The 12,465-nt window shown below is 43.7% G+C and overlaps 1 protein-coding gene across 6 annotated transcripts in view; it reads left to right on the top strand.

Moving 5' to 3' along the window:
* Positions 1-774: 774 nt before the first annotated feature.
* The window catches only part of TACC2 (transforming acidic coiled-coil containing protein 2), a 181,915-nt gene continuing 170,224 nt past the window's right edge, over positions 775-12,465 (top strand). For 4 of the 6 annotated variants that reach the window (XM_040438035.1, XM_040438034.1, XM_040438036.1 and 1 more), the window contains exon 1: positions 775-943. The gene's annotated coding sequence lies outside the window, so the exon portion shown is untranslated. The remainder of the gene's footprint in view (positions 944-12,465) is intronic. The other 2 variants (XM_040438038.1, XM_040438039.1) reach the window with 1 other exon arrangement.

Genomic DNA, 12,465 nt, shown 5'->3' on the forward strand with positions numbered 1-12,465 from the left:
GCCACTCACAGATATGTGAGATTGGATCAAAGTCTAATATTTTGACTCATTGGTTTGGTTATCTTTATCTACTTTTAGGACTTGTGTGAAAATCTGATGTATCTTTAGGTCAAATTTATGCAGAAATATAGAAAATTCTGAACCGTTTACAAACTTTCAAGCGTCACTGTATACAGAGGGGCACGACTGTTCAGTTGTTTAGATGTGCTTTATGGGTACGTTGTAGATGCGCTGTTATGTCATGGCACTGACTGTATGGGTCCTTCCATGGAGATTCCTGATCAGGGTCTCCACTCTCAACAATCTCACTCTCCAGTTTCCTCACTACCTAGCTACGTGGACCTGGACCACACAGCAGCCACCCAGGTAGTTAGGCTCTTGTTTATGTCTACGCATACTTGATCTATGTTACATTATAGCCTCATGGCACATTTTAGTTTTTACCCTACCTGCATTTTCTATTTCCTACGTGTTACATTACCTGTTCTTTCCTTTGGGCAGAATCTGTCCTTGTACCCCCACCACCACCCCCCCCCCCCCCCCCCCCCGCCCCCCCCCCCCCCCCCCCCCCCCCCCCCCCCCCCCCCCCCCCCCCCCCCCCCCCCCCCCCCCCCCCCCCCCCCCCCCTCCAAGTTTAGTTGTGCGCTGTGAGCATTGCAGGCCCAGTATAAAGCTCTGGGATCAGATTCCTCACACTTCACCAGAGTTTCAAATCCCATTTATAGAAGCTCGCTACATGTGACCTGCTCAGGAGAGAGGATCAGCATTCAGTGCCAGCAGGGACAGGAGAGACAGAGAAGTCTACATAAGAGCTGAAGTAAGTAGATAGCCGCACGAGAGGCAGACGGGCAGATCACTGACACAGACTTCAAGACAAGGGCAGAGATTATCTGGTGATTTACAGTGCAAAGAAGACTGGTCGGATCCCTGGATATGTGAGAGGGTAAGAGACAATCACTTACATATAATCTCTCTACTAACTCTTTTTTTAAGGAGCACTAACCTAGAAAATGCTAAAGTAGACTGCTATTTTTTGCTTGTATCCAGGTTACTCTATAAAAACCAGCACTGTGGAGTCGGTAAGCCAAACTCCTCTGTTTTTCCACATTCTGACTCCAGTATAAATGACTCATGTATAGTAATTAGTAAGAGATAGCTTAATATACCGAAATGGTGGTATCGGGCTTTTCATCAGCCATGCTAAAGGTGTAATAACCCCTTCTTCACCCATTCAGCCCCAATGCTCACCCTTGTCCTGCACTGTATAGCACAGGGCAAGGTCTTTTTCTTCAGATCTGGTGACATATGGGTTATGCTAGGCGGAGGTTTCTGCCTAGCAGTGAGCCCGGTGACGTCACTAGCACTAATGGGTGGGTTTTAGTGCTGCCCTAGCCTGTAAAATAGCCTTAGGGCAGCACTAAAGATCGCCCATTAATGTAGGTGATGTGACTGGGAACACTGCTAGGCGGAAGCCTCCACCTAGCAGTGTGACAATATAAACAAAACAGCCCTTGCCCAGCGAGATGCAGCACAGGACAAGGGAGAGCATCGGAGCACTTCACGCAGCTCCACTCATAGGGGCTGAATGGGTGAAGAAAAGGTTATGTCCCCTTTAAGTACTTGCCTTCCGGTTCTTAGAAGAATGCAGGGGTACGATTTCTCCTTGGAGAGTGCCTAGTAAGGAGTCTCACAGGCCATGCAAATGAGCTGTTTCCAAAATAAAAATAAGAGGTGCCTCCAAGGTTCAACCTTTAAACAGGCCTTAAGACATAACTAAGGATTATATTCCAGCCACTGTCTTATCTGCAGACACCTGTTTCAGGGTTTTTGCCCCTCATCACAGCAGGGCTCTCAACCTGCTAAGCCAGTTCTCTCCGCTTGAGGCCTGTTTAAAAAAGCTCAAACAGTGACTTATAGGATAGCAACCTTCCAACCGAAGGCTCCAGAGGTGCAGTTTTATTTTCTTTTTGGAAAGAGCTCATTTTCATGAGATGATTACCCACCCAGTGGTGGACCTCCTCCTCTGGTCTTCAGGGTATAACATACTGCATTTTAACAAGACTCATGGACCAGCAGCATGAAGATACTTATAGCTGGTTTACACAGCCTGATTGTCAGGAAGATTATCGGGGACGAACATTCCTACAAACGCTCATTCCCGATGATCCGCCTATCTAAAGGTGCAGCCAATTGCCCGATGAATGAGCAAAACGCTTACCTGATGAACAATCTCACAGACAACTAAATTATCATTTCTGGTCAGCAGATAATCAGCTGCTCCTTGAAGCATGTAGACCCGCTTTTAGTCTTTAGCTGGCCATGCACATTAGACCTGTGTTGGCTGAACCCATCGACAACTCTTACCCCATGTCTGATATCGGGGGAGATAAGGATCGGACACATTGGATTTCAGCTGCTCAATTCTTTTTGTACTCTGTGTACCCAGAAGTATCCGGCAGCCGCTTTCTCCCCTCTACCCATTCACTACATGTGCATGCTCAGATGAGCCAAGCATACATATTTATGTGAGGATCAGGAGAGATAGTCATCGGGCAAACAAGTGTTCAGCCAACAGTTATCTCATCTGTATGGTCAGCTTAAAGGGGTTATGCCATGATTGAAGCAGAAATTGAACATCAGACATCATCTGTTTCTAACAAAGCTAGAACCAGCCCTGTACCTCACATGGAACCAGAGATCTCCTCATTCATTGATCCAATTGCTCTACTGCATTTATTTCAGGCTGGCAGCTCAGGGGGCGAGTCCTTTCTCAGGGGGCATGTCCTTTCTGCCGTAGTTCATTCCCTGTAGTTGTCAGTTTCTAACAGAATTCATGGTTGGTGATACTTGAAGATTTAAAAGGGTTTTCCAGGATTTTTATACTGAAGACCGATCCTCTGTATAGGTCATCAGTATCTGATCGTGGCGGTCCGACATCTGATCAGCTGTTTAGAGAAGGCAGCAGTGCCTTCTCACAGCTTACTAAGCACAGCAACATACGCTGTATAGCGGCTGTGCTACGTATTGCACTTAGCACCGTTCACTTAAGTGGAGCTGAGCTGCTCCTAGGCTACGTGATCGATGAACATGTCGTCACAGGCCTAGGAAAAGGAGAGAGACGGGGCGGTCACATGGAACACTTCTGCCTTCAAAAGACAGCTGATCTGTGGGGGTCCCAGGTGTTGGAACCCCACCGATCAGATACTGAAGACCTATCCAGAGAATAGCTGATCAGTATAAAAATCTTGGAAAACCTGTTTAAACTGAGCACGTGCGACCACCTTAGTGAGGTGGAAAAGAATAAACAGCAGTTGGCACTAGATATGTACATTTTATTGAATAGCTCAGTGGCTATACAGATTTTTTTAATTAAATGCAATTGCAAAAGTTTTCAGAGTCAGGTGCCGATTTTAAAATTGTAAAATATTTTTCACAGCACAAACCCTTGAAAGGAGAGGAAAGAATGAAGGCGAAGTGGTCACTGATTTTCTGTTGCTGATTCAACATCCTTAGTTATCACTCCTTTTTGATAAATAGGCAACTTAGCTTGATAAAACGTACAGTATATTTATATGATTAAAAATTCTAAACCTTTCTCGTTTTAAAATTGTTTTTATTAATTTTCATCATAAAGTAAGAACATAAAGGTCGACATTGTTTCAACATTTTGGAAGTATAAACTTAACCTGCGTGTACAGTATACAAGGGCCATTGCAAATACAGATAAGACACAATCGTTATTATCTGGAAAATAATATCTTACATATCGACTCCGCCCATCTTAATATGAAAGGCAAAAGAAACTTCCAATAGAGATCCCCAAAAAACACACGCCAACAATATAAAAGAAACGTAAAAGGGAACAGGAAAGGAAGAAAGCAAGAAAGAGAGAGGTATGGGGGGGGGGGGGTAAAATGCCTGGGGAAAAAACTGGCTTTCATCGAGGCAGGCGAAAAATGGTATGTCTCGACACAACTCCAACCAGAAGCATGTAAGATGTATGCGCGCGGCAGATGAGGTCCCGTTGAGAGGGTGGTGACTCACGTTCACAATACGTTCCCCTTTACATTGAGAACTCATACCCCCGAGAAATTCCGAAAAGTTTTCCACAGGTTCCAAATATTTTCAAACTGCACAGGGGTGCAAGCATCCCAGTGCGCTATTTGTTCGAGGCGGTAGAGCTGATCGCATTTGAGGATCCAGTTTTGAATAGAAGGGGGGTTTGGTTGTTTCCATGCTACCGCAATCATAAGTCTAGCTGCAGCTAACAGAGTGTTACATAGCTAGCGTTTGTATTTGGGGCATCTAATTTCTCCTGAAACTCCAAAGAGACATACTTTCGGGGAATTGGGTATCTTCAAGCTACATATACTAGATATAGTCTTGCAAATCTCCTTCCACTAAGAGGTTATCTTGGTACACTCCCACCAGATATGGGCATGCGTACCTATTTCTAGGTTGCATCTCCAGCACAAAAGGCTACACTCGGAAACATGCGATGGAGCCTCTGTGGTGTGTAATACCATCTCGCTAAAACTTTGTAGCTGTTCTCTTGCAACTTGACGCACCTGGACACCTTGAGAAACGCCCTAAGCGCATGTCTTACCTCTATGGGAGATAATTGAATGTTCATTTCCGATTCCCACTGCTGAATGAACAGAGGAGTCTCTGATCCCGGTTTGGAAAGTAGGATGTCATAGAGCTGAGAGATTTTTCCCTTTGGTTCCTTTGTTTGTAAGGCTAGCTTTTCAAAGGGAGTGTGGGCTGGTGCACTCGGGGAAATTAGTTAAATGTTTTTTCATTTGTTGAAGTAAATGGGCTAGATGAAAAGTGGAAAGGTTAGTCAACGACGGGTGTGTGCGAAGGTCCTCGTATGGAGGAATGTCATCCTCTTTACAGAGGCACAAAACAGGAGTTGTAAGAGATTTCGTCCTAACCGGTAGGGTTTCTAAAAACTGGACAGGAGCTTGAAAAAATGCGTCCCTCACTTTCATTAATGTAGCATAGTTTGGTGATGCAAGCCCGTTAGATTCTGACCACATACGTAGTGTGTATATATAGTTATAGAGCTACATGTCTTCAATGTTTTCCTAGCGAGCGAATAGTCCATAAACAGCAAAGAGCGCAATGGAATGTTGGCCATGTTGTATTCGGTTGAAAGATCTAAGGGGTTCGTATAAGTTCTGAACCATTCCAAACTGCGCATGCACATCGCTGCTTTGTGGTACAGGTACAAATCCGGGAGCCCCATGCACCCGTTATTTGGCCGTTGCTTGACCTGTTTAAAAGGTATTCTAGCTTTCTTCCCACCCCATAAAAATTTCAGAAATTTGAAGAAAAAAATTCTAAACCTTTCTAAGTTCCCATGAAAGTAAGTATGCAACAAGTTCTGCATTAAACATATCATTTATACAATTTTATGAATATTTAATAATTTTATGTTGAAGCTGGAGTTGGTGTCGGTACATTTCTACCATCTCCGACCCAAAACTGCCACCAACTCCGACTACTCAGCCCTGCTGAAAAACAGACTATGCAGATAACATAGGGCAAAACTATTACATGGGAAGCTGTTGGTGCTGGTACTGCAATGTTTGTATCCACACTAATGTTTAGTAAAAGTCATTTCTAACTGATCTAAAATGGTCCACAGATCTGCCAATGTCTCACTGTAACAGCTTCTATGAGAAAAGAGAAGGACCCTTTATCACCCTAGATTAAAAACGTGTTGTAAATCTATTTGAAGCTATTACAAATTCATCTGATCATAAGAAGAACTCATTTGCCCCATATACACATTGGTGATCTGCAAAATCCTAGTATTGAGCTCAAATACGGTAAGTTTCTCAGATTTGATGGGAATTTGTATTTTATGGAACTGCAGATTTGGGTCATAGGGAAGGACAGTCGTGGGAAAACCAAATCCCAGCTGTAGGTTCTCGCTGGTTCAGAGAGCTGAAGACATGTCCTGAGTGAAAGAGGAGATGGGCAGATATAACATGCTGATGACAATTGGACTTCCCTTGCGTGATTCAGTAATAGGTGTATTTTAGGGAATTGTGGCATTTTTCACATAAAGGTTTAGCAAACCCTTTCCATTTCCGAATAGCAGATATACAACATTCTGAATGTCTTGCACACTTGGTCAGACTGGCCCACCATAGACCAGAAGATGCACTGGTGGGCTCAGACTCTGATACAATAATGAAGGCCACAGGTCCATCAGAACAGAACTGTACATGGAGTTGACCTGCAGCCAATCACTAAAGAGGCTCAGTCACCCGGATCAACCCTACCCTACCAGGCATATAGCCTGGTAGAGTTGATGATGCTGACAAAAACCATACCTTTTTTTTATGCTGTTCGGTGGTCCAGTGATGGAGAAAAATTTACTTAAAAGCAAATTAAGTATTCGAGCACCAGGAGACGGGCTTATGCCGTTTGAGCACCGCTCCAGTGATGCCCCCGGTGCTCCATAATGGCGCCTTCTGCTGTAGTTCACGCCCCCTGGCTTTAGATTGACGGCGCATGTGCACATCTTTGTCTTCATTCCGGACTTGTGAAGATGCGCAGTCACGGCAGGGGTGTGCAGGCACGGGATCTCAGCACTAGACCAAAGGGTCTATCGCTGTCAATCTAAAGGCAGGGGGCATGAACTACAACCGAGGGAAGTCATTATGGAGCACCTGGGGCGGTGCTCACACTGCATAAGCCCACCTCCTGGTGCCCGAATGCTTCATTTGTATATTTTTAAAAGTAAATTTTTCTCCACCACCGGAATACCAACAGCAGAAAGAAAGGTATTGTTTTTGTCAGCATCAAGAACCTTCTGTCTCCCCGATCAAGAGCATTGATCGGGGAGACAGAGCCTCTTTAAAGTCTTTCTTATGGTTTCTAATGTTCTATTTAGATGTGAGCTCATTTGCTGTCCATTCAAAAAGTTGATTCTACAGAGGACGAGGCTATGGTTATGATATAGGTCATGCAGAAGACAACTGAAGGTAATTTGGAGTCATTCACTTGCTGTTAGGGACATTCATTACAGAGTTCATTCAGAAATAATGCATTACAGTTTTTTTGATGATCTGTGTGCAACATGATAACAGGATAAGTTAGGACACAGGAACACCATTGAAAGTCAATGGAGGACGGATCCCTTTTCTATTGTGTCAGAGAAAACGGATCCGTCCCCATTGACTTGCATTGCTCCGCATCCCAGGACGGAAAGCAAACCGCAGCATGGTATGAGAATGCAACTAAATGGAACGGAATGCATTTTGGAGAATTCCGTTCTGTTCAGTTAAGTTTTGTCCCCATTGACAATGAATGGGGACAAAACGGAAGTATTTTTCTCCGGTATTGAGACCCTATGACGGAACTCAATACTGGAAAATAGAAATGCTAGTATGAAAGTAGCCTAAGGCCTCTTGCACACGAAGGTTTTTTTTTCAGTTTCCGTTCCGTTTTTTGCGTTTTGTATACGTATACGAAAAAACGGAATGCACACGGACGTCATCCGTATTTTTTGCGGACTGCAAAATACTGAAAAAGCCATACGGTCGTGTGCAAGAGGCCTAAGAGATGACATGCTCATGTTCTGTTCTGAAGGCGGATAGGCTCTTCAGTGTACCCCAGTCTTACACAATGGGGAATTTGAAATCACGGTTACTTTTCCACTTCTATTACCTGGATCACTTCTTGTAAAAATAACAATTTGGATAAATGGTACAATATTTTACAAAAAAAGTGTTCATAATGCAAAGCGCCTAATATTTACATGTCAGTGGCTGCAAAGGTGGAGCTTCATTTTCAGACTTGGAGAGTTTTTATAGGTTATCTACTATATGCGTCTATCTACTGTGTCTATCTATGATACTGCTAGAACAAACAGCCAATGAGACATGCTTATTTATACTGTAGCTCTACAACAAGTTTATTAAACCTTCGCCTTTTTGAAAGATTTTCATAAGATTTGTTTTTTTTGCCAGAAACCGTGCCAATCTTGTCCATGGGCAATCTGCATGGTTTGCCCATAGCCTGTCTGCTGCTGTGGTGGTCCTGCCAGTCTGGGAAAGAAGGGAGTGAGGCTTGTGTTGCTGCCAGTGTGGATGTGTGATTTGGGGGGAAATGCTACTGCCAATGGGGTAGGGGTGGAAAGAGGTACAATGCTGCTGTGAGAGAGCAGGGCGGTTAGGGAGACAATGTTGCTGCCAGAGGAGAACGAGTGAGAATGAGGTTAACTATGTTGGTTCATTAGGAGAAGGGGGAGGGGAAAATGCTGCTGTTAGTGGGGAAGGAATGGGAAGGAAGGACAATGCTGCGGTCAGTGGGAGGGGGGGCAATACTGCTGCCAGTGGAGGAGGGGTGGGAAGGGGGAAATACTGCTGCCAGTGGAATAGGAGTGTATAAGGGGTCGGTGCTTCACAGTGGTATTATGGACTTGTGGGACAGTATTTTGTGCTGTCCTGTGGTATCTGTTTTGCTGCACTTTAGTATTTGTTTCGTGCTGCTTGGGAGATGTTTTGGTATTTGTTTTGCGCTGTTTCGGAAATGTTTGTGCTGCATTGTGGTTGGACTTATCTATTAAACATTTATGGCATATCCTGGAAACCCCTTTATTATAAAGCGAGGGATGACTATCCTTTTCCTGTGTATAGCTTTCATCATCCTGCTTGTATGATAACATTTATCTATCTAACTATATTGGCAATATAAACAGATCACCCTACTCATAAATCCTTGATGATTTGTAGCTCGGTGGAGATCAGCTCCAGACTGCTCACACAACAAACATTGGCTTGCAGCACGTTATGTAAGCTCGGTAACAGCTCATATTCCAATGACAATTGCTCCACTGAACAATAGACAACTATGTGGTTGGGTCGAGAAATACACAGACGCTGTAGTGTAATAGACCTTCAGATGCCCTACAGGCTGGGTGCTCCTGGAATAGACCATGCAGAGTAAATAAGCCCTAGAACATGGGGTAATTAACAATCTGCTTTATTGTCAGAATTTATATATTATAGTGTATTAGGAATAATATTTCAGATGATGTTTTTGCATTTCCTCAATATAAAGTGTACAGTATAAAAACAATATATACTAGTGTAGTCAGATTGGCAATGATAAAGCGGTTTGTTAAAAATGCATAGGTGTGCAGGGACATCATCTCCGCATGTAGCACGCTTCACTTTTACCACCCACTTTTCCTGTAAATTCACTCGGTTCTTGGTACTTATTTGGACTAAGAACTTCAGTGTGTGTTGGTTGTTTCATACAACACATGATTTGTTGTGTCTTTTAAATCTGGTAAAAATTTCTATCATTAGCAAGTAAGGTCATTTTAATTATTTTTAAGAAGGGAGCGCAATTCGCCTAATCTGCCCTGGGCACCAAAATACCTTGTCCCGGCCCTGGAGACATCAGTGAGATGCAACCATGCGAGCCATCATCCCAATTAATAACCAGCCAAATGAACAAGCTCAATGTGCAGGTTAATGAGAAACATATGACTGCACGGCTCTAGTAGAAGCTGTTATACAGGCTCCATCGGATGCCTCATGTGCAGAGCTATCCTACCCTAGAGCACTGTCTCCGTAAATTTGTCATTTGAACAAACATACTGTTTTTGTGTGTCAGATACATATACAGGGTGGGCCATTTATATGGATACACCTTAATAAAATGGGAATGGTTGGTGATATTAACTTCCTGTTTGTGGCACATTAGTATATGTGAGGGGGGGAAATTTTCAAGATGGGTGGTGACCATGGCGGCCATTTTGAAGTCAGCCATTTTGAATCCAACTTTTGTTTTTTCAATAGGAAGAGGGTCATTTGACACATCAAACTTATTGGGAATTTCACAAGAAAAACAATGGTTTGCTTGGTTTTAACGTAACTTTATTCTTTCATGAGTTATTTACAAGTTTCTGACCACTTATAAAATGTGTTCAATGTGCTGCCCATTGTGTTGGATTGTCAATGCAACCCTCTTCTCCCACTCGTCACACACTGATAGCAACACCGCAGGAGAAATTCTAGCACAGGCTTCCAGTATCCGTAGTTTCAGGTGCTGCACATCTCGTATCTTCACAGCATAGACAATTGCCTTCAGATGACCCCACAGATAAAAGTCTAGGGGGGTCACTGGATATGCGAAATTGCTACATGATGGTGTGTTTCCCTCTTTATGCACTGAAACTGGCACGTTCCCTGAGTTTTTCCAGCAAGATGGTGCACCCACCACCACATTATGGGTGTCCGGTCCGAGCATTCCTAGATGAACAGTTTCCTGGAAAGTGGATTGGTCGTCGTGGGCCAGTTGAATGGCCCCCAAGGTCTCCCGATCTGACCCCCATAGACTTTTATCTTTGGTGTCATCTGAAGGCAATTGTCTATGCTGTGAAGATACGAGATGTGCAGCACCTGAAACTACGGATACTGGAAGCCTGTGCTAGCATTTCTCCTGCGGTGTTGCTATCAGTGTGTGAAGAGTGGGAGAAGAGGGTTGCATTGACAATCCAACACAATGGGCAGCACATTGAACACATTTTATAAGTGGTCAGAAACTTGTAGATAACTCATGAAAGAATAAAGTTACGTTAAAACCAAGCACACCATTGTTTTTCTTGTGAAATTCCCAATAAGTTTGATGTCACATGACCCTCTTCCTATTGAAAAAACAAAAGTTGGATTCAAAATGGCCGACTTCGAAATGGTCACTACCCACCTTGAAAAGTTTCCCCCCTCACATATACTAATGTGCCACAAACAGGAAGTTAATATCACCAACCATTCCCATTTTATTAAGGTGTATCCATATAAATGGCCCACCCTGTAGAATGTGGCAGAAACTTTTGTAGACTTCCATATGCAATCATGAGCATGCCGAGGTGCAATAACCGCCCCATAAAATACAACAGAAGCCCTATTATGGCTTCTGCAATCATATGACCACTGTGCAAAAGATAGGGCATGTCCTATACTTCTCTGCAACACACTGACCCGTTGAAGCCGATGGGTCCGCACCGTGATATGGTGTGCACACATCCAATATCCATGTTTTGTGAATCTGTGGTTTGCGGACTGCAAACCACAGTCGTGTGAATGACCCCCTAAAGGGAAGAAGGAAAGACTTAGGTTAAAGGGGTTGTACACTGTCATGATACCGATGACCTAACCTCAGGATAGGTCATCAATACCAGATTGGTGAGGGGTCCGACACCCAGCACCCCCCCACTGATCAGCCATTTGAAGGAGTCACTCTCTTATGCGAGTGCTGTGTCATTAACATCGTGAAACTAGAGAACCCCTTAGACCCCGCACCAATATACAATTGAAGTGTACAATTTGGATTTTACAATTTGATGTGGAAAACATCTCTCCCCTTTTTTTTTTATGTCCTCTTTTGTTATACAGTAGGTAAAAGGCAGATCCTAACGGTTTGTGCCGTACAGTATAAATTAGGATTCTTCACAAGTTACACACATGTTAATGGTTGATAAATATATAAGATGCAGGAAATATAAGATTTGTGTGCAGTAATCTTTGACCGATGATAGTAGCAATATGGACACTCAATATCACACTGCTCAGGATTTTGTGCCTGAAACGCCTTTTGTTTTTTATTTTTGGCAGCTCACCTTAGCTCTGTGTCCGAGTGGTCGGACGAGGATTAACTGTTGTGATCGGGTTACTCTGTTGCCTAACGGGACAGTGATAAATTTAACTCAAAAGAATCCCATGTTGTGATCAGCAGAACCTTAACCAACCTTGTCCCGGTTGAGAGCTGAACCTGGATATAACCTTGTCTGTGCTCATCTACTATGTATGTGTGGAGCGTCGGAGCATTTCCTTGCTCCGATGGTCCCCCTTGCCTTGCGCTACATCGCGCAGGTCAAGGTCTGTTTACTGCCGGTGACATACCAGGCTTCTCTTCACTATGCTAGGCGGAAACTACCACTAGTACTTGCCTCTAAAGCAGCCTAGGACAGTGCCACCGACCACCCATTTGTGCCGCTGATGTCACAGGGCTCACTGCTAGGCGGAAGCCTGCACCTAGCATAGTGAGGAGAAGCCCGGCAGTAAACAAGCAGACCTTGCCCTGCGCAATGCAGCGCAAGGCAAGGGGGGCATCAGAGCAAGGAAATGCTCCGATGCTCCACTCATGTATAGTAAATGAGTACAGACGAGGTTATATCCGTGTTCACATCTGAACCCGGACATCCCCTTTAAACAAATACATGGAAACCACTGCAGAGCTGGGTGACAATGTTATTTCAGGTGCCAAAATATGGGAACTTTCTAAGAAGACATAGTTGCCGGAGGTCCTTGATTTTTAGTATAGACCGAAACAACATTTCGAAATAATAATATTTATTAATAAAAAAAAAAATATTACCTACTCTGAGACATGGTAAATACCGCCAGAGCATGCTTTTCTGTCCACTGTAGATGCCAA

This window comes from Bufo bufo, chromosome 6 (genome assembly GCF_905171765.1).
Source record: "Bufo bufo chromosome 6, aBufBuf1.1, whole genome shotgun sequence".
NCBI lineage: Eukaryota > Metazoa > Chordata > Amphibia > Anura > Bufonidae > Bufo > Bufo bufo.